Source organism: Lissotriton vulgaris, chromosome 1_1 (genome assembly GCF_964263255.1).
Source record: "Lissotriton vulgaris chromosome 1_1, aLisVul1.2, whole genome shotgun sequence".
NCBI lineage: Eukaryota > Metazoa > Chordata > Amphibia > Caudata > Salamandridae > Lissotriton > Lissotriton vulgaris.
Genome location: NC_141685.1, coordinates 1,133,761,178 through 1,133,788,000, shown reverse-complemented (window position 1 = coordinate 1,133,788,000; position 26,823 = coordinate 1,133,761,178). Strand labels below are relative to the sequence as shown.

The 26,823-nt window shown below is 47.0% G+C and overlaps 1 protein-coding gene and 1 long non-coding RNA gene across 3 annotated transcripts in view; one reads left to right on the top strand and one right to left on the bottom strand.

Annotated features, from left to right (window-relative positions):
- Positions 1-26,823, top strand: part of VAV1 (vav guanine nucleotide exchange factor 1) — a 606,828-nt gene that overhangs the window by 213,318 nt on the left and 366,687 nt on the right. The gene's annotated exons all lie outside the window — the stretch shown is intronic.
- The window catches only part of LOC147748774 (uncharacterized), a 2,585-nt gene continuing 2,107 nt past the window's right edge, over positions 26,346-26,823 (bottom strand). The window contains exon 3 of the long non-coding RNA XR_015299726.1: positions 26,346-26,823. This exon is cut by the window's right edge and continues 512 nt beyond it. This is a non-coding gene — a long non-coding RNA (uncharacterized LOC147748774).

Below are 26,823 nucleotides of genomic sequence, written 5' to 3'. Positions count from 1 at the left end.
CCTGGCCCCGATAGGACGGATAGCCCTAGCTAAAATGGTGATGCTTCCCCGACTCCTTTACCACTTCACAAACCTACCGGTTATACCACCCAGATCCTTCTTCCGCGCTGTCGATTCCCTCCTAGGAACCCTCATCTGGGGCGAGGGCCGTCACCGGGTTGCCCTGAAAACCCTCCAACTTCCCACGACGCAAGGTGGACTCGGAGCTCCATCCTTCGAGGCGTATTTCCTCGCGGCACAACTCCAATGGCTGTCTTACTGGACGGCAAACCGCTACCCTCAGGAGACTGTCACTTCAGCCGGCAGAATCGCAACCCCAGAACTCACCCGTCTCCTCCTCCCGGGCACCAAGCCTCGGCGCACATACCCCCTCCAAGTGGCAATGGCGCGCCGATGCATGATGCGAATCCACCGGCTGTCCCCTAATAGACCTCCGTACTCCCCGCTACTGCCGCTGATAGGCAGCCCCAGACAGGACTCTTACTTCACCGCTCCAGTGCTCACCGAGTGGTCACTCTGTGGCATCACGGATTTGGAATCACTCTTCGAGGAAGGCCAGCTAAAATCGCTTGACCGCCTGACCGCTGAATACGGACTCCCCTCAGGCCAATTCCTCAGATATAGACAGCTGCTTGATGGATACCGGCCCCATTTTAATCTCTGCACTGGCGAGCCAGACACGCATCCAGTAATACACACAATCCTACAAATGGGGGTGGGACGCCACTTAATCACCTGGTTATATAAGTCCATCCGGGAACTCTCACATACTCCCCTTACGACTTTGAGAGCCACATGGGAGGAGGACATAGGTCGCGCACTACACGATTCTGAATGGACTAAAGCACTTGAGGCCCCAAAACGCGTCTCTAGGAACGCTCGCTTCAAGAACATCCAATACTACATCCTACACAGGGCATACCTCACCCCAGCGCGACTACAGAAGTTCTATCCCTCCACAACATTCCTTTGCCCCAGATGCTGCTCCCCTACGGCGGACTTTCGGCACATGTTCTGGAGTTGCCCCAACCTTCACCCCTTTTGGCGGGCGGTACATGACACTCTGGCGGACCTCACGGGTCTCACTACACTAGCCACCTGGGAGTCCAGTGCACTAGGCATCTTTCATGTTCCCAAGGGAGACCCAGTGCGCAAACGTTTCGTATCATTAGCACTCCTGTTGGCAAACAGATGTATAACCATGCGCTGGCGCTCCCCGGAGGGTCCCCCTGTAGCGGCATGGAAGGGTGCGGTCGGAAAATGGGCGGCGGCGGAAGAGGATGCCCTTAGAGAGGAAGAAGCCAGGGGTGCGCGTAAAATTCCCTTGTCCATGGACTGGGCCATGCTCCTCCACAGCTTCCGACAGTCCACACATGCAGAAGACCTACCTACTCCTCCCCCCCCCCTCCCCACCCAAGAGAATCAATAGCCACTACATGGTGCCAACCGTCCCGGGACCGTCTCCCGGCACCCTTTACAACCGGATCAAACTCTCGTATGACATGCCACCCACCCCGATGCCCGCATTCCCGGGGGTACTCACCCCCTGCTCACCCCTCTTATCCCCCTCCCTCCCCCTCTCATGGAGCGCAGACCAACTAGCTCCGAGGCCCCCCCCCCTGACACCCGTCGCCAGTATCCCCTTGCCTAGAGCCTGCTAGCGCCCATATGCTTCCCACCCACGGTTTTTGTCCCCCTCGTTATCAGGTGCCACCACTGTATGGACAGTGCAGACCTTGATCCAACGCTCTCAAGGTGGGATCCTACATACCTGCTGTTATCCACCGCCCCATTGGCGATATAGATTTACTGTTTCCCGGCCTGCGGACATGTTTGTACGATCTACATTGATCATTCAAGAAAATGTATGTTTGCACCAGTTATATAGATACTAAAAAAACGTTGCACGCTTGGCTGTTCGTGGCTGAATGTTGAGGCCATGTCAGCAGATCAATTACACTGTACCTGTATACTTTGATGCAACAATAAAATAAATTTCAGTAAAAAAAAAAAAAAAACCCAGAAGGACCGGGAAGGACGTTTTCTGATATGGCTGAACAGACTTAAAAACAAGCCAGAAGGCAACTTGGTTTCTGAAGGTGAGAGCATGTCTGGCGCCTCGCAGTTTTCCTTGAAGAGGCCTAGGGTTTCCTCTCCTGGCCCCTCAGACACCCCTCCTAAGAAGGCCAGAAAGTCTTCAGAGGGCAAGCCAACTGTGTCTGACAAGGACCTTCCTGTCCCCAGGAAGCAGTCGCTGATTACAGCGACGACGACAACGTCGATGACCTCCTCAGCGCTGAAAACCGTCTCTAAGTCGACGACGACAGTGTAGACAACGACGGCCTCGTCGGCGTCTTCCTCGTCGACGAAAACGACACCTTCATCGTCGACGAGTAGACTACTTTCATCTACTGTTCCCTCGACGACACGGCCGACGCCGAAGACATCGACGACGACACCGTCGACGAAAGCCACAACGTCGACGAAACCTCCATCGTCGACGAGGAGCACCCCGTCGACGGCGGAAAAGTTGCCATCGGCGAGGACTCCGTCGACGAGGACGTCGACGACGGACATACCGTCGACGAAGGGTAAAATTCCGTCGACGACGGAAAGCTCTTTGGTGACACCATCGACACAAGCGTCGACGGCAACTGGTACCTGGAAGGAGTCTGAGCTGCTCTCACATGCTATGGATGCCCAGACGTCCCATGTCACAATCAGAATTACCAAAAAACCAATTACACCGGACATGACATCACCTAGTAAGGTGCAGCAACTAACACCATCCTGCTTCTTACAAGACCAAGAAATGGATGAGGAACCGTTTACCCAGGCCACTAGCCCTTCGGAACTGGTGCTTAAGTGCCAGAGTACAGATGAGGAGCAAGATGTTGAGGAACCTGTGACTCAAGCTGTCCATACTCAGGTACACACACAAGTGACACCAATGGTGTGCCTGCCAGCATCCTTAGTTTCGGACTTGCGTTTCCTCATCCAAGACTATAAAGAGCGGTTTCCAGAAAAAGCCACTCCTGTTGCTCCTCCGGCTCCGCAGGTACCTGCGCCTGTACCACGACATAAGCCCCCTCCGCTGGTACTTCCTAGAACTCAGGATCCAGCACAAGACCCCATCTCGTCCGATGACGATGAGAGGGACCATGAAGAAGGGGAAGTCCGCGACGATGACACAGACCCGGACGCAGACCAGGACTACGTCACTCACTCTCCGGCCTCTCCAGAGCCACAGTCTTCGGAGTCTCCACCCGCAGACATTGGCGGCTTCCATAACCTCATGGAAAGGGCAGCCAAAAGGTTCCATATGTCCATGGAAACACAGGAGACTGAATGTTTCCTCTATGATTTCAAGGAACCTACGAAGAAAACAACAAGATCGATCCCGATCATTGACTACCTACTGAAACAGGGCAAACAACTCATGCAGACGCCGGCGTCTCTGCAGGTAGTAGTGCCCAGACTTGACAAAAAATATAAAGCTACATCATCGGCACCAGCATGCCTCACGGGTCACCCCAAGGCAGACTCCGTGGTTACTCAGGGAGCGCAGAAGAATTCGCGAAACCCTGCATCCCCCTTATCAACACCACCCGATAAAGAAGGCAGGAAGCTGGATGCCATCGGAAAACGCTTTTCCACCACGTCTGCGACGACGGTGAAGATCGCCAACTCTATCGCACTTCTGGGCCGCTACAACCGTCAACTCTGGGCGCACATCGCGCCCTACCTCGCTGAGCTTCCAGAGGATTTGAAAGAGGAGGCACACTCGCTACTCCTCGAGGGACAAACATCGGCTTCGGAATTGATCGACTGTGCCATCGACGTAGCCATGACTGGCTTCAGACAGCTGGCGGGCGCCGCTGTTCTAAGACGTCAAGGTTGGCTTAAGGCCACCTCCTTCCGACAGGAGGTCCAAACTAAAATAATTGATATGCCGTATGATGGCGAACATCTTTTCGGCGAAAAGATCGATGAAGCCCTCACCACAATCAAAAAGGACACCGATACAGCCAGAGCTCTGGGAACTCTACAATCTAGAAATCAGTCCTTTCGTGGCAACAGAGGGAGAGGACAATCTTCGTACAGAGGTTCCTACCAAAATAGGTCCTCCTATTCGTACTCACAGGGCAAGACGCAGTTCCAACAGCGTCAAAACCAGTCGGGACGTCAAACTTCCTACAACAAATCGTCCTACAGAGGAAAAGGTCAGAAGAGACCCGCAGGCAATCGCCAATGACTCTATCAATTGGCCAGCCCCTCCACCATCACATTCTTTACGACTTGGAGGAAAACTCTCTTTTTTCCTACAGAATTGGCGACAAATAACAACGGACCGGTGGGTTTTACAACTTCCCCAATTCGGCCACTCACTGGAATTCCTCTCAAATCCCCCACCGACACCACCTGCCAAACGCCCTCACAGACACCTACGGCTGATCCTTCAGGAAATAGCTTCCATGCTTCAAAAGGGTGCAATAGAAAAAGTTCCACACGCCCAAAAGGGGGAAGGATTCTATTCCCACTTCTTCCTAATTCACAAAAAGGGCAAGAAATGGAGACCGATCCTCGACCTGAGGGCACTCAATGTGTTCCTAAAGAAACAGTCGTTCCGTATGGTCACACTACAAGAGATCCTGGGACTCCTGGAACAAGGCGACTACATGACATCACTAGATCTTCAGGACGCCTACTATCACATCCCTATCCTCAAAGGACACAGGAAGTACCTCCGATTCGCAGTGGCAGGAGTCCACTACCAATTCCGTGTTCTCCCGTTCGGCCTAAAATCTGCCCCACGGATATTTACAAAATGCCTCTCTCCTGTCGCAGCCTTTCTTCGTCAACAGGGACACCAGGTTTTCCCATACCTGGACGACTGGCTGGTAAAGGCTCCGTCGACAGCAGCCGCAGCCGCGTCTTCCAGCGCCTGTCTGCATCTTTTCCGCCAATTAGGCCTGACCCTCAACAAAGAGAAGTCATCACTGAAACCAAGCAAAGTCATCACTTTCCTTGGAGCGACCCTGGACACGGAACGCGCAAGAGCCTTCCCATCACAGGAGAGAAAATCGAAACTTATCTCCTTAGCCACGTTAGTGGCATCCAAAAAGACTCTGACTGTCCGTATCTTCAAGTCGCTCCTCGGCATGATGTCGTCATGCATTCTGCTCATCCCACACTGCCATCTAAAAATGCGCCCCCTTCAGGAAGAACTGACAAGGCAGTGGACACAAGCTGCGGGATCCTTCGAAGACCGCATACGAGTCACTCAATCTATAGTCAACCATTTACAATGGTGGAGGTCGACCAAACACCTGTCGCAGGGACTGCCGTTCCTGCTTCCGGCGCAACCACATGTAGTCACCACGGACGCATCCTTAGAGGGCTGGGGTGCGGTCCTGCAAGAACTACAGATCAACGGCAAATGGACGCCGCAGGAATCCAAACTCCATATCAACATTCTGGAGCTAAGGGCAGTCTTTCTGGCGCTCCAATCGTTCCTCCCACGCATCCGAAACTCCCCATTGCTCGTCAGGACAGACAACACCACGACGATGCACTACCTGAACAAACAGGGAGGGACGCGTTCTCTCTCTCGAGAAGAAGAAGAAGAATCTCAGAGAGTCTGGAACTGGCTCCTCCAGCATGGCATAACACTCAAAGCCGAATACGTTCCGGGCAAAGACAATGTCCTAGCGGACGCCCTGAGCAGAGAACAGTCTCTATCCCACGAATGGGAGCTGGATGCGGGAGCGATAAACTACATCTTTGCGGAGTGGGGAACACCACAGATAGACCTCTTTGCCACCAGGGAGAACGCCAAATGCCCAAGCTTCGCAAGCAGGCGTCCCCAACCAGGAACACTAGGGAATGCATTTTCCATAGCTTGGCGGAACGTGTTTGCTTACGCCCTTCCGCCATTTCCACTGATACCCAGGGTAATCAGGAAGATGAAATCGGAGCCCTGCACCCTGATTCTCATCGCCCCATCCTGGCCGAGGCAGCATTGGTACACGGAACTTCATTGCCTGTCTATCCAACCACCTCTTCGCCTACACAGTCATCCGACCCTGCTCACAATGTCCCAAGGACAGGTTCTCCACCCGAACCTGGGCCCTCTGAAGTTATCAGCCTGGCTCCTGAATACCGCGAATTCAGCCACCTGAACATTCCGCAGGAGTGTAGAGATGTCCTAGCTAAAGCTAGAGCTGACAGCACTAAAAAGACCTATCCTCTCAAATGGAAACGTTTCTGTGTCTGGTGTGCGAAAGAAGACCTACACCCTTTCCATGTCACCCCACAGCAACTGCTGCCATATCTGCTACACCTGGCGCAGTCAGGACTTGCCCATGCGTCCATCAAGGTTCACCTGGCAGCAATATCTAGGTTCACAAGAACTTCTAAGGGTCCTTCCCTGTGGGCGGACAGGCTCATCAAACAATTCCTGAAGGGCCTCTTCAGGTCCTTTCCAAGGCCAAAACCTATCCCTCCGTCATGGCAACTCAACGTGGTCCTTCACCAACTGATGAAGCATCCCTTCGAGCTATCCACAAAACGGATATCAAATTCCTGTTGTGGAAGACGGCCCTCCTCCTGGCCTTAACCTCAGCCAGAAGGGTCGGTGAATTGCAAGCCCTCTCCATCCAAGACCCTTTCTTACAATTCAAAGAGGACAGAGTCATCCTGCGTACTAACCCACGATTCATACGCAAAGTCCCATCGGACTTCCATCTTAATGAGCCAGTAGTTCTCAAATCGTTCTTTCCGAACCCATCTACTTCGGCTGAAAGAACGCTGCACTCTTTAGATATTCAGAGATGCCTCAAATTCTATATTGACAGAACAAGACAATTCAGGAAATCACCCCAACTCTTTGTCGCATTCAGCAGACCAAGGAAGGGCATGCCCTTGACGAAACAAAGTATATCAAGGTGGATCTCTTCAGCGATAACTTTCTGCCATGACAAGGCTGGGCGGCCTTTGGACTCGCGGGCCAAAGCCCATTCCACGAGAGCCATGTCCACATCTGCGGCACTGTTTGCTGGAGTGCCACTCCTGGACATCTGTAGAGCGGTGACCTGGAAGTCCCCACATACCTTCACCAGGCACTACTGCTTGGACGAAAGACGCAGCAGTGGGCAGAGCGGTGCTTCGCCATCTATTCCAGTGAGGTGAGCCTTCTTGCTTCCCACCATCCTTGACTGGTATGCACATCTCTTTATTACTAGATACAACATGACGTTGTATGTTGTTGGTTTACAGTCGCAAATGTTTCCTATCTGCAGACTTATGTATGCTGTACCAACACAGAATGTGCATATTGTATTGCTTGCTACTCTGATTCAGGCATGTGAATCTATGAAAGACACCCAAATACTGGATAAGAAATGTGTTACTTACCTGTAACTGCAGTTATCCAGTATTAGTGTCTTTCATAGATTCACATGCACCCTCCCGCCTCCCCTGGAAGGACTCACCTCTCTCTCTAACAAGTTTACACCTAACTAGCTTGGTGCGTACGAAAATCTGAAAGACTGAGGCTCCTGACAGGAAGGTTCTAGAGGGAGGTAGTAGCTGATTGGTTGTTTCTCTTTACTTTGGTCCTTTTTACAAAAGGACACAGATAGGCTACCAAGGTGGGACCCTTGGGCCTACTCTGTTTGGTCCTTCCTACATAAGGACCTAGATAGGACACTAAGGTGAGACCCTTAGGCCTATTCTTTTATATGTATGTCTTAGGACATTACTTTTTTATATACCGGAGGCTCCCGTCTCGACGACGGGGAATGATTCAGGCATGTGAATCTATGAAAAACACTAATACTGGATAACTGCAGTTACAGGTAAGTAACGCATTTCTTACATATTACTTTAACTTGGAAACTAATTAAACACACGTGCTCCAGTGCAACTCTGTTGGTGTGGACTTAAGACTTATTACGTATGTTAGCTTCAGGCTGGGAGTGAAAAAAGTTATTTGAAGATGACACTCTGGGTCTAGATATGATACTAGATTTCTAGCTTGCTTTTGAGAATCTGTGTTCATCAATAGTTCTGTGCTCAGTTACTCTGGTCAATTTGTTAATTTTGTGGGGGGTTTTATGGTTTACAATCACACACACACACACCTGGAATATACCCAGGGTAGGGAACTAGAGGCTTTGGGGTCCCAAAGGTGAGATGGCCTCCAACCACAATGCTTTCACAAAAATAGAGCTATTCAAGTTTTACATGCAAAAATTATTTTATGGTATGCATCCCTCCTGACCCTACTCAACACATTGTCCTTTGTTGGACATACACAAAAATGTGACAGGATGTCCTCACACACCACCATGTGTCATGCTTCATCATAGGGCAATCCACGCTCTCCTAAAACCCGGTTTGATGGAGAGCGGGCCCTCACCTGAAGACAGTGAAGCACTTCTAACTAAGAGCGGACCTGTGACCTAAATATGCTAAAAACCAAGGTGCCATCCCACTTGTCCCTTTTATTAGCTATGACTGACACTTGGTATTAAACCCAACCGTGGGGGCAAAGGGAATTAGTACCCCATCAATACTGTACTGTCAAATGTTTTCTGCCTGATTGCTTGTGTGAGTCCGTGGCATTCTTCAGGACGGAAACACAGGATCCTAACATGGCAAACATGCATTTGGTTTGCCACTGCCAAACAAAGAGTGATCTGTGTCACTTCCCTTATATCCGGCCCATATGTACTCCACTGATGGGTCTTCTGGGGCCCCATGGAGAGAGGACCAGGAACCCCCTGTAGTCACACTTTCATCAAGGTGCATCCCTCACGAAAAATCTGATCGCATCTGCTCCTTCCTCCTGCAGCGCGATGCATAACATAAAACCTCGGCTAGCTCAATTTGTGTAAAAGCATAAGGGTTTTATGGTTTGACAGGTTAAATTTGTTGTTGTCAGTGTTTAAAAAGCAGACGAACACGATTGAGTGAAAAGTCTAGCAGAGTGTTATGTGTATGCTACCAGGCTTGCATGGGTTTTAAAGGTAAATCAGGGGGTTGACTACTAGTGGTGCAGGTGATGCAATGCACCAGGGCCCAGAGGCAGGGGCGGTGGGTGACTTTTGAAAGTGGTGGGGCGCAAAGTGATTTGTATACAGCACGCGAGCGCAGCGAGCGAGCCCGAACCCCAAAAGGGGGGTTAGGCGGGATAACCCCCCCCCCCCCAAGAAAATTTTGAAAAAAAAGTAGAAAAATCATGCATTTTCAAGCAAATTTGAGAAAGCAGGAAGGTTAATAAAGCAATTGTGAAAGTGCAGTTATTACATTAATAGATGGCATAACATAGGTAGCTGCTTATTCAGTATAACCACAGAGCTTCATACATTCCGTCCTATTACGCTCAGGTGCTGAATTCAGACTATAAGACTTTCATGAATATCTCAGCTCTAAGAGTAGAAGAAGTTGCACAGCAGTTGGGATCTCTGTGACTAAAGCAGCGACTCACTGACCTATTTACATCATATGCATTTTGTGATCTGCATCAGGTACATAGTTTTTTGCAGCAGGCACATTAACCTTCTGCGCTCCCGCCTGCTGCTATTTCACTACTGGGACCACAAACATAGGCTAGCTTTGCCGGACTATTCTTCAGATTCCACTACTATTCTGTTTATGCAGAGTCTAAGTACAGGCTGCAGAGCTGTCCCTCAGATTACAAACATTTTACAGACTATAGAGCAATTTTAAATGGCTTATTCCTGGGTGAGCTGAATGTGAGAGGGCTCTCTGTCAAACTAACTGACTTCATTAAAGAAAACAACTCCACTTAATCTCTCCTTTCAGCCTTACTCCATATTGCCACTGTGCCTCACCTTCGCCACCTTAAATCCAAGCACCATTTCCTTCCTAGAACTACCTCCACACACTCCATGTTCCAGTACTGTGGTGCATGTGGCACTCATTTGGAATCCGCCTCTGCCACCTCTGGGTGGACCTACAGTCCCTCTTCTGCGGTATCTCCAATGTGCCTTGGGTTGTGCCATTACAGCTCCTGAATTGCCCCACAGATCTACTGTGGTGTCTCTAGTTATTCATGGGATGTTTTGCCCAAAACCTCTGCCTTCCCCTCCTCACTAGCTTCTCTTGAGCCTCCAATGGGGCGGGGGAGGCCACATGTTTATCCTCTTTTTTTATGCGTATCTGTGTCTCACATGTCAGCACCTCTGTCCTTCCTTGCCGGGCTGTATTTAGTATTCCTGTGGTGGCTTAACAAAGTCTCTCCACTGGTTAGGATTTTTGATGCAACTGAGTGGACTCATGTACTCAGGGGCACCAACACTTTTAGCAAATGACAAGTTCCCTACTTTGGTACTGTTCATACTAACGTTGGTAAGCCCCTGCATGCCTGGTGGTGTTTATTTTCACACTTTCTGCTACACCCCAGGAATATGCACAGCAAAAGGAGGCTCCCCATGATCCCACCATATTGTTCAAACCAGACACATCTAACCTAACACGTTCTATACAGGTCAAAGTATAAACAACACCCCTCCAACTACTCCATAGGGCCTCCAGGAAAGTGATCCAAATCAGGGCACTTCATGGCCTTGCCCAGGGTATGAAGTGGTAAATAAATAGTGTACCCAGAAAGTGTTTCAGGCCTTGCAAGGAGTATGGAAAGTGCTATTTAAATATGAATACAATACATGCAGAAGTGAATCAGGCTTAATCAAATTAACCACTGGATATTACTCACTAAAAACATATTCTGTGTAACTTGTTCAATATTTCTCAGTGCAATAGACCCAATAAACATTGTTCACATTGCCAAAAGACATTTGCTTTTGCTAAATTGTTTTTTTTAATGCATTTTGCTTGTTGAACTTTCCAGAGCACTCAACACGCATTGAAGGCCAGAATGCAAGATGTTGACAAACATGATGTTGTCTGCATAGGTCAACTTGCTGACCTGAACCATGCTCAATTCATGGGGAAAACAAAGTATCTTCTTTAACTTAGACAGCAAATGAATACATTAAAAAGGGTGGATGCAAGTCTGATATACAGGCTTTTAATTTATCAAAGGATATAGCAATATGACTCAGCTGCATTTTAACTGATGTATTATTATTAAGACCCCAAATAAGGTAGAGCAATTTACTGTCAAATTTATAACTTGAGGAGACACTTTTGTAACGTGGAGACCCAGAATCAAAGCAAAAGCAGCCAGTGTAGTGGCACTGGGCCCAGTGGAGTGTGCGGCCCACTTCACTTAAGTAGCTTCTGCTGTTTACTACAGCACAATGGGGGCAATGTCCTAGCTTGAATTAGGGTTCATGGAGCCCTTGCCACACCACTGCTTCTGTGTCATAACGTATGAGATGTGGACTAGTGTCTAAAGCTGGTGATATTGGAACATGGGGAACCAGGTTCAATCCTTGCCTGGGATCAACATCCTGCGGTTCTTGGCAAATCACTCAGTGCCCCTGTGTGTAAAAGTGAAATAAAACTTGATCCAATGTAAAGACCTCTAACCTCGGACATGTTCGTGCTATAAAAAAACTGGAAAAAAAAATTCTGGATTTTTACCCGACTGTAATCCTTATTTAGATACAGGGTAAACAGCAGAGGTCTAAAATACTCCTCCAATATTCAGTGCTGCAAAAGAAATGCATTTAGATCCCAGGGCGACTTATTACCTTTAAAGAGGTACATTGTGGCACATAAAGAAATATTCAAATGACTAGGCTACCTTAAGAGCGAACAAAGTCATTGCAGACATTCCCATGCCATATCGTTCCAGTAGGTTTCTCAGACAGAATTCATGATGTTACTTTTCGGAACATAGCCCATAATTTAATTACCCATCATCTAATTGCACCTTAGAACAATAGGCAAGTAAGTAAGTAAGTAAAATTTTTATTGTATATGGTTAATAAAAACCTTTACAAAAAGAGAGAATTTAAGAGGACTTATTCCAATAAAATAAATAAGAATACATCTACTGACATGTGACCATTTCAGAGTAAAAACAAAAAAAAAAATCTATCTTTCATTGTTTGGCTTCAAAGTCTTTTGTTTCAGTTAGCCTTTGTATTTTGTCCCATTGGTTGCCTCATTTTCGTTTTTCATCAATAGGAGGCTCACTTTCTGAAAAAAACGGGTGGCCCTGCACGCTATCCGCAGCTGTTCGCTGTTCAGTGCTAACATGACTGCCGACCGACAAGTTCTAATATGGAAGAGGCGGAATATTTGGAAGAGATAATACCGTCTCAGGTTGCTCAGAGCGGGACAAATGCACAAGACGTGGATCAGGGATTCTTCTGTCAGACCGCAAAGTCTGCACAATGATGTTGGCCAAGTTTGCCGCCATGCCGGGATCTGGTCTTTTGTGGAATAGGTTCCCAGCCGCAAACGTAATAGCATTTGTTGCGTTGATGGTGTTATGTAATTGACTAGGTACGGTTGTGGAATGCTTCTGTCGTACGTGGCCAGTACCATCCATCCGTGTTTTTTCTTGGCCAATGTTGCTTTGTCAGCAATCCTGGATTTATGTTTCGCCGCACTATTGGCTGCTTTTTTAAAGGCCGCGAAGGTATGTTCATTGTTCCACGTCTGTTGCATGTCAAGATTTTCCAACGCTTCTTCCAGTGTTTTTTTCCATGCCTTTTTTCCTTTGGTTTGATTGTTGATTTCAGTCCAACAGTGACCCATCAGTGTGTCCGCTTGTGCTGCTCTTAGTTTCCAGCACGTTTTTATTAAGGCGGCTTGTCTTGCGTGAATCTGGTTAAGTAATCCGAATTCAAGGCGTACCTGCGCCTGTGATGCAAACTTCGGAATTTGGTAGAGGTATTTGATCAGCGCTGACTGTTGGAGATTCAGGAAATTCGCATCTTTGCCTCTGAATAGGTCGGAGCCATACGTGAGGGAGGGTAAAAATTTGGCAGCGATCACTTTCAGCAAGTATTCGTTAGATGGACATATTAGTTTTGTTTTTAGTATGTTTAGGGCAAACCGCAATTTGATTGCCTGAGATTTTCTGTACAAGGTGTGTTCTTTTAGTGACCATCTTAAATCAACAAGTACTCCCAGATACTTATAGGTGAGACATTGCTCTATGGTATTTCCCGCGATGTGCCATCTGAATGTTTGCTGCCCTTGGTGAGACGCGAAGCAAACCACTTTTGTTTTTTTATAGTTGAATTGCAGCTCATGCGTGCTGGTATATTTGTGCAACTTTGTTATAGCGCGTTGGAGACCCAGCGGGGTCTGGCTGCACAGGACAATATCGTCGGCATACTGCATACACCTTATTTTGTGTTGGGCTAGTTTTGGTGGATCGCTTTGAATCTCTGAGATGCTCTTATCAAGGTCCGCAGTGAAGATGTTGAAGAGGGTGGGGACTAAAACGCATCCCTGCTTGAGCCCAATTCGGGTGGGGATTTTTGATGTTGTCCTGTCCCCATTACCGAGTTTTATCTTGACCCAGATGGATGAGTATAGATTTATAATGGCCCGTAACAACTTCTGGGGGGTACCCCAGTTGGCCATCTTTTCCCATAGTATCTCCCTTGGCACTGTATCGAACGCCGCTTTTAGGTCAACAAAACAGGTGTACAGTTTTGTTGAGTTGGCTTTTGCTCTCTCGACAAGAAGGTTGAGTGCTGTCAGATTGCATAATGTATTGGTTCCAGGCCTGAACCCTGTTTGGGTGATTGGAAGGATGTTGTTACAGCTGATCCAATCTTCCAGCGCAATCAGGAGATTTGATGCGTATACCTTGGCCTCTACGTCAATGAGCGCGATCAGTCTGTAATTCGCTGGATCTGTGCGCGCTCCTGCTTTGAAAATTGGGTGCAAAATACTCCCTCTCCATGAGGAGGGAATGCTTCCTGATTGGAATGCATGATTGTACAATGGGGAGAGATATTCTGCCCAGAACGAGTGATCTTGTTTGAAGAGCCCCTTAGGCAAGCCATTCGGGCCTGGGGCACCTTTTGGCCTCAGTTTGTTCAGGACCATTTGGACTTGGCATTTCGTTATCCAGGTTCCTTCAAAGGTTTGGTCTTCTTCGTGCTTTTCTGTCAGTTGGATGATGAGAGGGTGTTCATTCCTTACTTTCGCGTCGGTCATTTGGGACTGCTCTAGATGGTGTATCCAGTCTTCCTGTAATATGTTTGCATTAAAAACTAGGGCTGCTCCGTTGGCTACTTTGTTGATTTCTGCCCAGAATTTCCTGTTGTTGTTGGATTTACTGGCTTCTATTAGTTGTTGCCAGATTTCTGTTTGATATTTTTTCTTTAGAGTCCATACTTCTTTTTTGTATATTTGCCTTAGATTATGTATTTGCTGCCTGATGTGGCCACCATTCTTGGGGTCTTTTCCTTTGAGTTTTCTAAGTTTCTGATTGAATAACCTTTTTTTTTCCCTATTGCACCCAAGTGAGCTTGTTGTAACTGACCGGGTTTTCTTTTGTTAATTTGTTTTTGTTGACCAAATTTGTCGGTTAGGAGTGCAGTCATTTTTTCCCAGTTTTCTTGATATGCAAATGGGTTTGTTGCCTCGTCTTCTGCCGGCATTAGTTTCACATGAACCATGATTTCACCCGCGTTTTTTCCGTTCCATGCTAATCGCTTAAGATTATAAAGGGTAGGAGTTGTCGTCAGGTCTTTTGTTGTTGGGGCCTTGGAGTGTTGCCATCTGAGCTCTATTGCTTGTAGACTGTGATCGCTCTCCAATTTGTGGATTATTCTCTAGGTGTCTACTATTTGGAATACTTCAAAGTCCACCATGGTATATTCCAGAATTGATTGGGCCTTTTTGACAATTCTAGTCGAGGATGCCGGCTGAACAATAGGCAAACACTATATCTCTCATTTTAGAAGTAGTCAATTAATTTGAACCATATTTTCTAGATTAATCCCTAATAACAATATTGAGCACAAAGCTCTGAAATGTGCATTGAACCAATGATGTTCTGGTAGGCAAACCTGAGTTACAAGTGGACTTGGGAGCCAAGTACACACATTTATTGGTGGAGCTCAGTTCACGTTATCCAATATGGAGAATACATTGGGAAACCCTGCATGTGTGTCAGGCTTATGGATTGTGATCTGTGAAATTTGATCTATTTTTAAGATTGAACTTCCCTTTAATTGTATTTCCAAATCTCTGCTTCTACCCCCTATACACATACTCGCTCTGCTCATCCACTTTCCTCCCTGTGCTCTCACACCAAGCCCCTCCACTGCCTACAACTTTTGAACGATTAATGCACCCTTTTACCTGCCCCTCCAGCTCACAAACCGCCCCCTTTGCACATATTCTATTCTCCTTGTGCCCCCACACTAACACCTTGACTGCCTGCATCCTCTTAACACTGCCATCTCTGCTCCCTGCCCGTCCAGATCACAAACTGTCCCCTTTGCGCTCTGAGCAGGCAGTCCACTATTGCCTTAGTAGGAAGACTTCCAATTTATTTTTAAATTATGTTTAAAAGTGATGTCCTATTTCATGAATGATACACCTGTCAGCGGTCAGACATACAGCTTTCTCTGCTTTCCCCCCCCACTCACGTCAAAGCAGCAGCACACACGTTTGCCACGCCCACCCTCCTCTGTTGGTATATGTCACCTGTCAAAAGTACGACCCTTCACGCTATTTCTTACCCAGGAGCTTCCTCCTAGTTTCCACCCTGCCCACTGAAACATTATAGTTCTTTTCCCCTGCGTCACCCCCTGCTATTTTTCTTGGGTGCTCCCCTGTTTGCTTCATCACACATGCCGAGCAACAACAATTTCGCCTTCCCCCTTCCGGCCTCCGCCTTGGCATGCATTTTTTCCCTTTCCACTCCTTGATTATGTCTGCCTGGGTGGGTCTGAATTAAGACGCTTTGAGCGAAAATTGCCCATGCCCTCCTCCCTCGCCCCCCTAGTTGTATGTTTTTCTTCTCTCGTTTTTGTTGTTTTCCTGGGTTGTCACCCCTACCATGAAAAGCTGAACATGCGGCACTGAACATCAGCACTATGCGAGTCTCTGGAATGTCAAGGGGAAATGCGCTGTTTTCAGTAAATCTCACCGACACAGCGCCTTGATGCAGTTGTGAGAGTATCGCTGAGTATGTGTCACTTTTCATTACATGGAGCTCCCATTTAAATGTACACATTTTCCTACCTTGTGGTGGAGGCCGGCGTGCTCGAGGGCTGCCAGTGGGATGTGTGTGGCAGCTTTCCCTCCACCCATGCCTCTTTCTGACTAACCTCCGCTTCTCTCTCCTGCCGCATCCTCGCTGGGGGTTGATGCCAGTCTGAAGAAAGTAGACCCACGAGGAGAAATGGAGGCGTCGCATCCGGGTGCGGCGTGACGTGAGCCAGGTGTACCACCCCCAGGTGCGGCATCCAATGATGGATGCTGCGCGGTTGCCAGGATTGGCTAGGGGGGGCACATTTGCTGCTCGCCCTGTCGCCCCTTGCAAACCCGGGCTACGGCAGGCAGAGAAGTCCCCGCAGGGTCCCACTGGGGTACTGTAGTGCGCATGCTTGCGAAAGTTGGAACCCAACTTGCACTTGCGCACTACGGTCTATCTGCGGGTGTGTCCCGGCGGCTGACTCTCAATCCTTACAATAAATTACTCTGTACTAGTACAGAGTAATTTATTGTAAGGATTAATATTAGTACAGAGTAATTTATTGTAAGGATTGCGGCCGCCGCGATGCGGGTCCATGTGGCTGGTGAGGCTACGCCCCTACACCCCAATGGACGCACTGCGGCTGCCCAGAGGTGGAAGGGGCCAACTACAACAGCCACTTGAGCCCTGACAGGACACTTACAAGCATGGGCACTGGAAGTAAGTGTATGGGAGTGTTGCAGAACCCTCAAAATAGCCATGCTGGAGTTCCAAAGGTGAAAGAGCAGTAAAAATTACTTTTAATTTCGTTTTATCTTCTGACGTTTGCTGTGCATTCAAAGATGGAGGTCTGACAAATTGCTGCTTATTCTATAACCATGGAGGCTGGTGTTTAGTTTTCTTTCTCTTACTGCAAAACCTGAGCATTTTGTAAAATTAACTTTATGACAGACTTGCTGATGTGAAAGGAAAGGCTGTGGAACGCCATTTTCTTATAACACGAAATAATTTAAATACTTTTATATAATTGAACTGTACAAATATTTCTAAATAAATAACTTGGAAAGTGTGATGGAAACAAAGATTTTAATAGGATCAAAACAAAGCAGGGCACTCTCTTTTGTGATCCGCAGATAAGATATTCCTTTGCTGAGAGACAATTTTCACATATTATCATTTGTGAACTATATAGTTTTATCAGTAAAACTGAATGTTTGTGCACATTTAGTGGTCATATCAATGGAAAATGTGCTGTCTCTAAATCAAAGGGTGCTACCACACCATGCCGTTGTAATATATTTGTGACAGCGTGTTCCTAAATGCAACACCTGCCACATACTACCCCCTTATAATTCACCAGCTGAATGGGCATGGCTACTTGGTGACTTTTATTTTTTCTGTAATGTTTGGATTTTTCAGAATCCCTATGAGTTCAATGATGTAACATTGGTGGTATCCTGCCCAATCTGAAATTTGTTCTAGCAGCTCTTCCTACTAGGACCACAGGAGCTCTTACAGCACTGGGAGCTTGCTGTTAGCTCTTTCTTATTTCCTCTGCTGCATGAGTCAGACTCCAAGCAGCAGAATCCACTGAATCAACGGCAGGGGCACATCAGAGGCATCATTGTGCATGGGCTGAATGGCAGAAAAGTGCGCATGATCACTTTTGAAATACAAAGTGCGCCATTCGGCCTTGGCTGCCAGAGCCAGCAGAGGTCAAAGGAGAAGTTATGCCTATGTTGCTGTGTAGCTACTGAAGACAAGAGTCACACTCATCACTGCAGTCAGAGTGTTCAAACTGGAAAAATGTATTATTTGAGTTTTGTCTTTCATTTTATGCAAAATATGTAATTTACTTGCCGAAGCAGGTTTGGCTTTGAATGCTAACAAGTGTGAATTCTATAGGACAAAGCTAAAATTCTTTGACCATATCTTTTCTGATGGGGCATGACGCCAGATCCTGCTAAAGTACAAGTGCTGTCAAATTCTGGTCCCCGTAACATGATTCCATGGTGCATTCATTTCTTGGCATGGCCAGTTACTGTTCCTGATACATAAAAAAAGTTGCCACTGTAAGTGCTCAGTTGAGAGACTTGACAATTTTTTTTTTACATTTCATTTGTCACATGAATGTGAGAAAAGGTTTAAGAAAATTAAACAAGCCATTGAGAACGCTACTGAAATAGCATATTTCAGTCCGAAGCTTCATACAGAGGTTGGGGTTGGTGCTAGCCAAGTCGGGTTAGGCGCTATCCTTGTACAGCACAGTGAACAATTGCATGCTCGAAGGCATATTTTGGCATGTGCAAGTAGAAGTTTGTCCCAAACAGAACGTGCATACTCACAATCTGAAAAAGAAAGCTTAGATGTGGTATGGGCTTGTGAACATTTCCATGTATTCATGTATGGAAAACCATTTACGATGGTACTGATCATTAAGCTTTACTGGCTATATTTGGAAATGCCTCCTTGCATTGAACGATGGGGTCTACGGTTACAAGCATATGATTATACCACTGTGCATTGTCCAGAAAATGGTCAGAACTCTGCTGACTACTTTTCCAGAGTACCAATAAAAGGTCTCGATACTCCATCCCAGACGGCTGAGGCTTATATCAACTTCCTTGTAAAACCAAACATACCAGCTGCCATTTCGTTCACTCAAATTATCACTGCCATGAGCCATGATAGAGACATGTTAAAGTTAGATGTTATAATTACACATCAGTCATTGAACCAACACTCTTGACCACTCACCAGTGATGGTGAATATCAAGAGTACAAAACTGTCAAGGATGATCTGTCCATAACTCAGAGCGGAGTTATATTAAGTGGGGCGAGAATCCTGATTCCCGAGAGTCTGAGACAGAAAATAATTGAGGTAGCCATTGAAGGACTTCGTAGAATTGTTTCCACAAAACGAGCTTCCCGAGACCAAGACTGGCTTCCTTACCTTGATGACCGGGTTTAAGAGGAATTAAAGGCCTGTCATTTATGCAACTGCCTTTCTACAAAAGTGAAGTAGTGTGGCTCACTGGTTAGACGCGGCAGACCCGAGAGCAGAGGACGGCCCGGGACCAGGGTTAGATTCCCGGCGCGGCAGGTTTCTGGACCAGGGTCAGCGGACTCGATAATTCTCTCGCCTCGGTGCCCACTCTGATCAGCGATCACACTCGGCAACTCTGGGCATTAGCTTGCCTCATCTTCACTAACGGCCCCACCAGACCGCCGGGGATGCCTGGTCTCACCCTGGAGATACCCATTAAGGGACCATCTCTCAGGGAAGCCAGGAAGGGTTTTGCAGCGGTCGAAGCGCCTTGGGACCCTCCGGGTAAGTAGTGCGCTATATAAATGCCTATACATACATACATACATACATACAAAAACTACATGAACATGTCAGAACTCCCGAAACATGCATGAGAGAGAATAGCCATTGACTTTTTCGGTCCAATTGACAATGGGCATCATCTATTGGTGATTATGGATGAATACTCACGATTTTCACTAATTGAAGATTTTTCATCCACAACTCAAGAACGAGCCATTGAAAGACTCAATGGCATCTTTGTCACTAGGGGTGTTCCAGCCATAGTAAAGTCTGACAATGGCCCGCCTTTCAATAGTCGAGAGTTCAGAGATTTCTTGGAGCATTTGAAGATAAAGCATCAAAAGAGCATACCTTTGTGGCCACAAGCGAACTGACTTATTGAGTGTTTTACACTGAAGAAAGCAGTGCAACGTGCCTCTCTAGAGAAACTCAATTTGAAAACTGTATTAAATGCTACCTTGACGGCTTATCGTTCAACACCCCTCTCGACCACAGGTGAAAGTCCTTCTACTTTGATGTTCTGGAGAGCAATGAACACCAAGTTACCTCAATTGACCAATCAGAGAAAGAAAGATGAGATGAGAAGGACTTGGTAAACAAATAAAAGATGAAAGTGTATGCTGACAAAGATGACATGCGAGGAACATCATCTTTAAGAGAGGAGATACAGTGCTCGTAAGGCATATATAGTAAAACAAATCTGATACTCCTTTTGATGCAGAACCTGTTCACATGGTGTCTACCAAGGGACATATGGTGACTGCCCAGTGCTCTGGGAAATCTATTACCCACGGTTCTTCTCACTTTAGGCACTTGACCAATTGTTCATCAGATCTCATAACTGAAATAGAGACTGGGTCTGAAACATAAACAACTGTTGTTGTTGCATCACCGTTGACGCAGATCCTGGACATAGGTGATGACACTTCCCAGTATTGCCAGAACAAGATCAGGTCAAACAATTAAAGCAGCAGGAAGCGTAATTGAGGCAATTTGAATGCATATGTCTATCTATATAAGTATTTTGTAAACAATTGCAATTTTTCATTATACGGAGAGAGAGATGTAGTGTCTTGTGAATTAGAAATGATAGAACCCTTTTGACTCCAGATGAACTCTGTAAAACTGTGACGCATGTATTAGAGCAGGATGCACTGATGGCTGGTTTACAATGCTGAGTTTACAGTTACACGCATATGAATAAAGATGTGTATTGCTAAGCTCAGTGTGTTACATAGTCCTTTGTGGGTACCCAGGCTGGGGAGGATGCTCCAGCTTTGCCTTGCAGTAATGCAGTGTTGGGAGTGGAAATACTATAGTGTGTATGAGAATGGCAGCACGTTTTTGATATGGCAGATGCAGAATAGGTCGAAGGAGGTTGAGGAGTGTCGGGGGCAACTGACAGACTGAGATGTCACCCTTGTGAGGGGGAAGGTACTTTGCTTCGACTAGGGCTCATGGCAACCTAGCTACCCCAAGGACGTAAATCTAGGAGTATTTTTCAGATACTACAAAAAGGTTACCACATGATATTGATCATAGATCTATGTGTCCCTTATATTTAAGGTTTGACAAATGCTGCCATGTTACCCTACAGTCACTACAGAGCACTGGAGTTAGCGTTTAAATTACAAGAACTGCAGATAGAAGATATGTCGGGTGCAGCCAAATGAGGGAATGGAGGCCCAGTCTCCGGCTGTTCAGTGCTCGTGCTGGTGCACCAGATCCATGCCTTAAATTTTGGATAGCTTCACAACATAAATTAATATACAATTAATCTAAATGGGATTTGTTATACATAGTCATTTTTTTATCCTGAAACTCTGACAAGAGTTCGATATTCCTTGGCCGTTGCCCTTCCATCACTTGTCTTTAGCAGAAGACATTTTTGAAGGGTTTATTCTTTGAGAGTTTTCTCAACCAGCGGTGGTTGCTTTATGGATGCCCATCAATGTGCCTCCTTCTCCCTGTCATCTGAATGTTCAATGTTGGCGGAGGTGTAAGTTTGCCCAACTCGATTACTGAGTCATTTTGTGCCATTTATCCACACACTATTAGCCTTTTGACGTTTTCGTAAAGGCAAAATATTTTTGCACGTTCCGCTACTTCACTGCATCACAATGTAATAAATCGCCACCATCCATGGCGATATTTTTTTCTGACGTTTAAATACAGACAAATGAGAAAATGTGCAATAATTGGATTAATGTATAGTTTCTCCTTTAAAACATGTTACCGCAAAAAAAAGAAACAAGCCTGAATAAAGTTAAAAGTATATAGGGAAGCTTAAAATATTTTGTAAGAGCATGGAACAAAGTCTGAATATTGTTGGCAGAATTTTGAATGTTGATAGTGGACCAAGGAGTTTGAAGAGAACACATTTATTGCAGGATAGCATCCATTGACCACTGAGTGGGAAGGGCTGAAGGGGCTAAAGCATAAGGTGTCTTCTTGCACATTCTGGTGTATACTCTCCAGATGTAGGAGCATTGTATCTCCAGCCTGCAAACCTGACTGTTTAAGATCTGCGCAGCGTGACCCAGATTCTGGGTGGTGTTTTAGTTGTGAGACTACTTACATTGCTGAGAGTTCAGCCATTACTCATACATTTCTGACGGAATGATAGTTTTTCACCCAAGGCAGGTCAAACCTATTGTTAGTGTAGACGTTGTAGGAAGGCTTGGGGAACTTGCCTTGTACAATTGAAGATTTCATATGTTTTGTTACTGATGATATCGCTTGCCAAAGAGAACTAAGGGGCTTGTTTAGCCCTTGGCAGGCTGTACTTTGTTCTGCCAGGGCAGCCGAGGGATATACTCTTCACCCCTAGTGGACTAAAGCCTGCCATATTTCTAGATCTTCAGCTGCCCGGCAGAGATCTTTATCCCATCAGATGAGCCGCTGTTACAGCCAAAATAAGGCCGTAGGTGCTGGGTTCTAAGGGACCGGACGCCTCAGACATGTTTTCCGAGGCCACGGCAAAATGTCAGAGGCTGAGAAGGAGGAGTTCTGACTGATCTGTTTGCGAGTGTGCCTTTATATGTTCCTGGAGGTTTATGAGCCTGTTACATAGATGGGCATTACAGCAATCCACAGAACCCCTTTTAAGGCAATTACAGAGAACACCATTGCCCACGTAGTTACTGAAAATATAATCCCTTGATAGCATTCATAGTGAAAGGGCTAGTTGAGTAATGTACAGAAAGGCGCAAATGAATGACCAGTTCAGATCTCGCTCTGGGCCGTCTTTGCAGTGATCCATATATTTAGGCGAAGATTTATGCATCTCCGTTTGGTGATGATGTTCCTAAAATATTATTGTAAAGCCACTGTAGGTTCTACATTAGTCCTTCTGTGGGTGCAGCCCCAGAAAATAATAACAAGACTATACTGTTTTGGGTCTATATTTTGTTTCTGCTGCAGCCTGTTTTATTTCTCACGAGTGAATTATGGAATAAACCTATGCCCGAAACCGCAACACTACTGGGAACGCATACATCACACACTAGGGCCAATGATCAATCTCCCCTTGACTCCCACCCCAGTAGTGGCCCTGTTGGGTTATACAGTGAACTTCCCCAAGAAGATCAGACGCTTTGCATCTCTAGGTTTGCTGCTGGCGAAGCAGGAGGTGGCCATCCATTGGGGCGCAAGTCTGCTCCAACTGTCCAGAATTGGCTACATAGTCTGGCCTATTGCACAAGGACATATGGGGCCCCTACCGGTCATACATTGAGGCCGTACATCAGGACTCCGACTCCCAGCTGGAGCAGGGCATTGTCTCGGAGGGAGTGGGGTAATCATGTCAATACATGTTCTATTACCTCTATTGTAATATTGAAGAGGAGATTACTCCGGATATATGTCAATTACTCACATACAAGACACATTTGCTGTGGTTTGTGGATGGGTGGGGGTTATTACAGATGGACCCTTTCACTAAAAATGTACTGTGAATGCAACAGCTTTTAATTACCTGGTGAATAACTTGAAGATTGCAAACTGTACTAATCATAGGTACTCTTATGACGCGACAATGTATGAGGATGCTTGTTGACCCTCGTATCTTGTATTTAGGGTGCCTGGCTAGGGCTCCGTCATGGTTCTCTGATCACGCTGGTGTTTCTGGTTGGCCTGGATATTGTAGGTCTTGTTCTGATGGCCATTGTTCTCGTACGGTTCTACTGAATCTGTCTTATGCCGCTTAATGGTTCTGTGGATGTTTCAGGTTGGCTTGGCCCTGTTGTGTCTCATCTTCTGCATATATGACTGGTCATACCAAGCTTCTATTGTGCCTTATCTTCGCTGTCACTGTTCTGTGGTGAGGTAAATATTATCATAGGCCTGTTTTTTTGTGCCTTTGAATTTTGACCTTTCTAAAACACTCCATAGATTCGGAATCTGCCATTCCGTTGCATTGGTGTCAGAAAAGGCTTTTGAACTTTGATACTGTGGTTTCACTTCCTGTCGTTCTTCATAGTAGCTACTGTGCTCTTTGAGTTGTGTTTAAACTCTCTCATCAACATGTTTCAGCGTACGTGGGGCAAGAAGAAGGGAAACTTTTGGTTGGTCTACATCAGCTTGGTGTAGTTAAGGCGGTCAGATTTTAAATCGTACATGATGGTTGCCCCCTTCCTCTTCACCTTCCCCCACCCTAGGAAGATGCGGAACAAGGCTTGTTAAATGGCTGAGGTCGGTGGACATTTCCTGTTAAGCAAGTAACACTTCCTATTGCGTGTGTCTCGCCTCACTTCCTGTTCGGAGACACACATACAGTAACTAGCTGCCGTGAAGTGATTCAAGTCTATAGATCTGTAGAAAGCACACAGAGACGGAGTTTCCTCCATCTCAGGTATTCTTAGAGGAAAAATAAATAGCTTACGAATAATGTTATCTCTTTAAGCCTGGGTAGTTAGCCCAGCCAACAGAGTGTATTTAATGGACCTCACAAGGATGACAGGCTGAATGCATTCTGCTGGTTTTCAAAACTGTGATATTCAGGGTAGGCAATCATCACTGCAGTTCAGTTGCCCTAATCCATGGGTACTCACAAACATTTTCCCAGGGACCACACAGTTTGTTCTTTGGTGTGGCCGAGGGCCGCACTGATGCCGGGGGGGGGGGGGGGGGGGGGGGGGGGTGTAAAGTTGGTGTAGGGGAAGCAAAGCATATATATTTAGTGGCTAAACTCAATTGCGCAATGTGAAACCATAAAACCTGGGATTAACCCCGGCTTCTCCACTTGACCAAGCTGTGTGACCCTAAGCAATTGTTTTATTTCAATTTCCCTCCTTTTTAGGTCGAAGCCTGCATTGCAGGGCATGGCCCTGCTGCCGGCAAAGAGATATTGTGAGCAGGGGATTTCAGTATGGCATGAAGCCACGCCCCTTTTTTCCATTGGCTGGTCTCTTGAAATGAGGCCTGCCATTGGAAAAAGCTCCTGTTTAGCAGATTTGTCTGCTCTGGATCCCACCTCTCGAGGACTCCATGACCTGCCTTACGGTAGCACGGCAATATTTTCAGAAATATTGCCTTGGCAACCATGAGGCAGGTCAGGGAGTCCTGGAGGGGCGGGAATCAGTATCGTGCGCCGCAAGTAACAATTATCACAGCATGAGACCCCACTTATCACAGCATGTAAACAGGCACCCCAGGCTGCTGGAGCACTCAACTATAATTAATGTGCAGTTGAGTGCTCCAGCAGTGTGGGGCGCCTCTCTGCATGCTGTCATAATTATCACTTTGGGGCCTCATGCTGTGATAATTAGGGCGGCATGCTCTATTTGCAGCACTGAACATTTTCAAAGAAGGCGATGCAGCGACCTTCATTGGAGACACTCACCCTCACGCCCTCACCCCCCCTCACTCGCCCTCACCCCCTCACACCCCCTGACCCCTCACACACCTCCTCACCCTCACACACCCTCATCCTCACACACCATCACCCTCTCACCCTCACACACCCTCACACCCCCTCACCTTCACACACCCTCTCACCCTCACACCGCCTCACCCTCACACCCCCTCACATACCCTCACACCCCCTCACTCACCCTCACACCCCCTCACCCTCACTCACCCCTCACACCCCCTCACCCACCCTCACACCCCCTCAACCCTCACACCCCCTCACACCCCTCACTCTCACACACCCTCACACCCTCACCCCCTCACCCCTCACACCCCTCACCCCCTCTCACCCTCTCACCCTCTCACCCCTCACCCCCTCTCACACCCTCACTCACTCTCACATCCTCACACCCCCTTACACCGCCTCACCCTCACACCCCCTCACCCCCTCACATACCCTCACACACCCTCACTCACCCTCACACCCCCTCACCCACCCTCACACCCTCACCCTCTCACCCTCACTCACCCTCACACCCCCTCACCCTCACACCCCTCACTCTCACACACCCTCACCCCCCTCACCCTCACACCCCCTCACCCCCTCACACCCCCTCTCACCCTCACACACCCTCACTCACTCTCACACCCTCACCCTCACACCCCCTCACCCTCACACCCCCTCACCCTCACACCCCCTCACCCTCTCACCCCCTCACCCTCACTCACCCTCACCCTCACTCACCCTCACACACCCTCACTCACCCTCTCACCCCCTCACCCTCTCACCCAACCTCACCCCCCTCACCCTCACACCCCCTCACTCTCACACACCCTCACCCCCCTCACCCTCACACCCCCTCTCACCCTCACACCCCCTCTCACCCTCACACACCCTCACTCACTCTCACCCCCTCACCCTCACACCCCCTCGCACCCCCTCACCCTCACACCCCCTCACCCTCACACACCATCACCCTCAAAAACCCTCACTCAGCCTCACTCACCCTCACGCACACACTCACACACACACTCACATACCCTCACCTGCATAGCATAACAAAACATAGCAAAGCATAACGAAACACAGCATAGCATAGCATAAACACCAAAACCATAGGATAGCAAAAGCACAGCATAACAAAACAGAGCATAGGAGAGCAAAACAAAACAAAACATAGCATAACAAAACAAAACATAGCATAGCAAAACACAACAAAGCATAGCATAGCATAACAAAGCATAGCATAACGAAACAAAGCATAACAAAAAGCATAGCAAAACATATCATAGTAAAACAAAGCATAGCATAACATAACGCAACAAAACATAGCAGAACAAAACATAGCATAACAACATAAAACAAAGCATAGCTTAACAAAACATAGCATAACAAAACTTAGCAAAACACAGCAAAACATAGCATAGCATAACAAAATAAATCATAGCATAGCATAACAAAGAATAGCAAAACAAAACATAGCACAGTAAAACAAAACACAGCATAACATAACACAACAAAACAGCA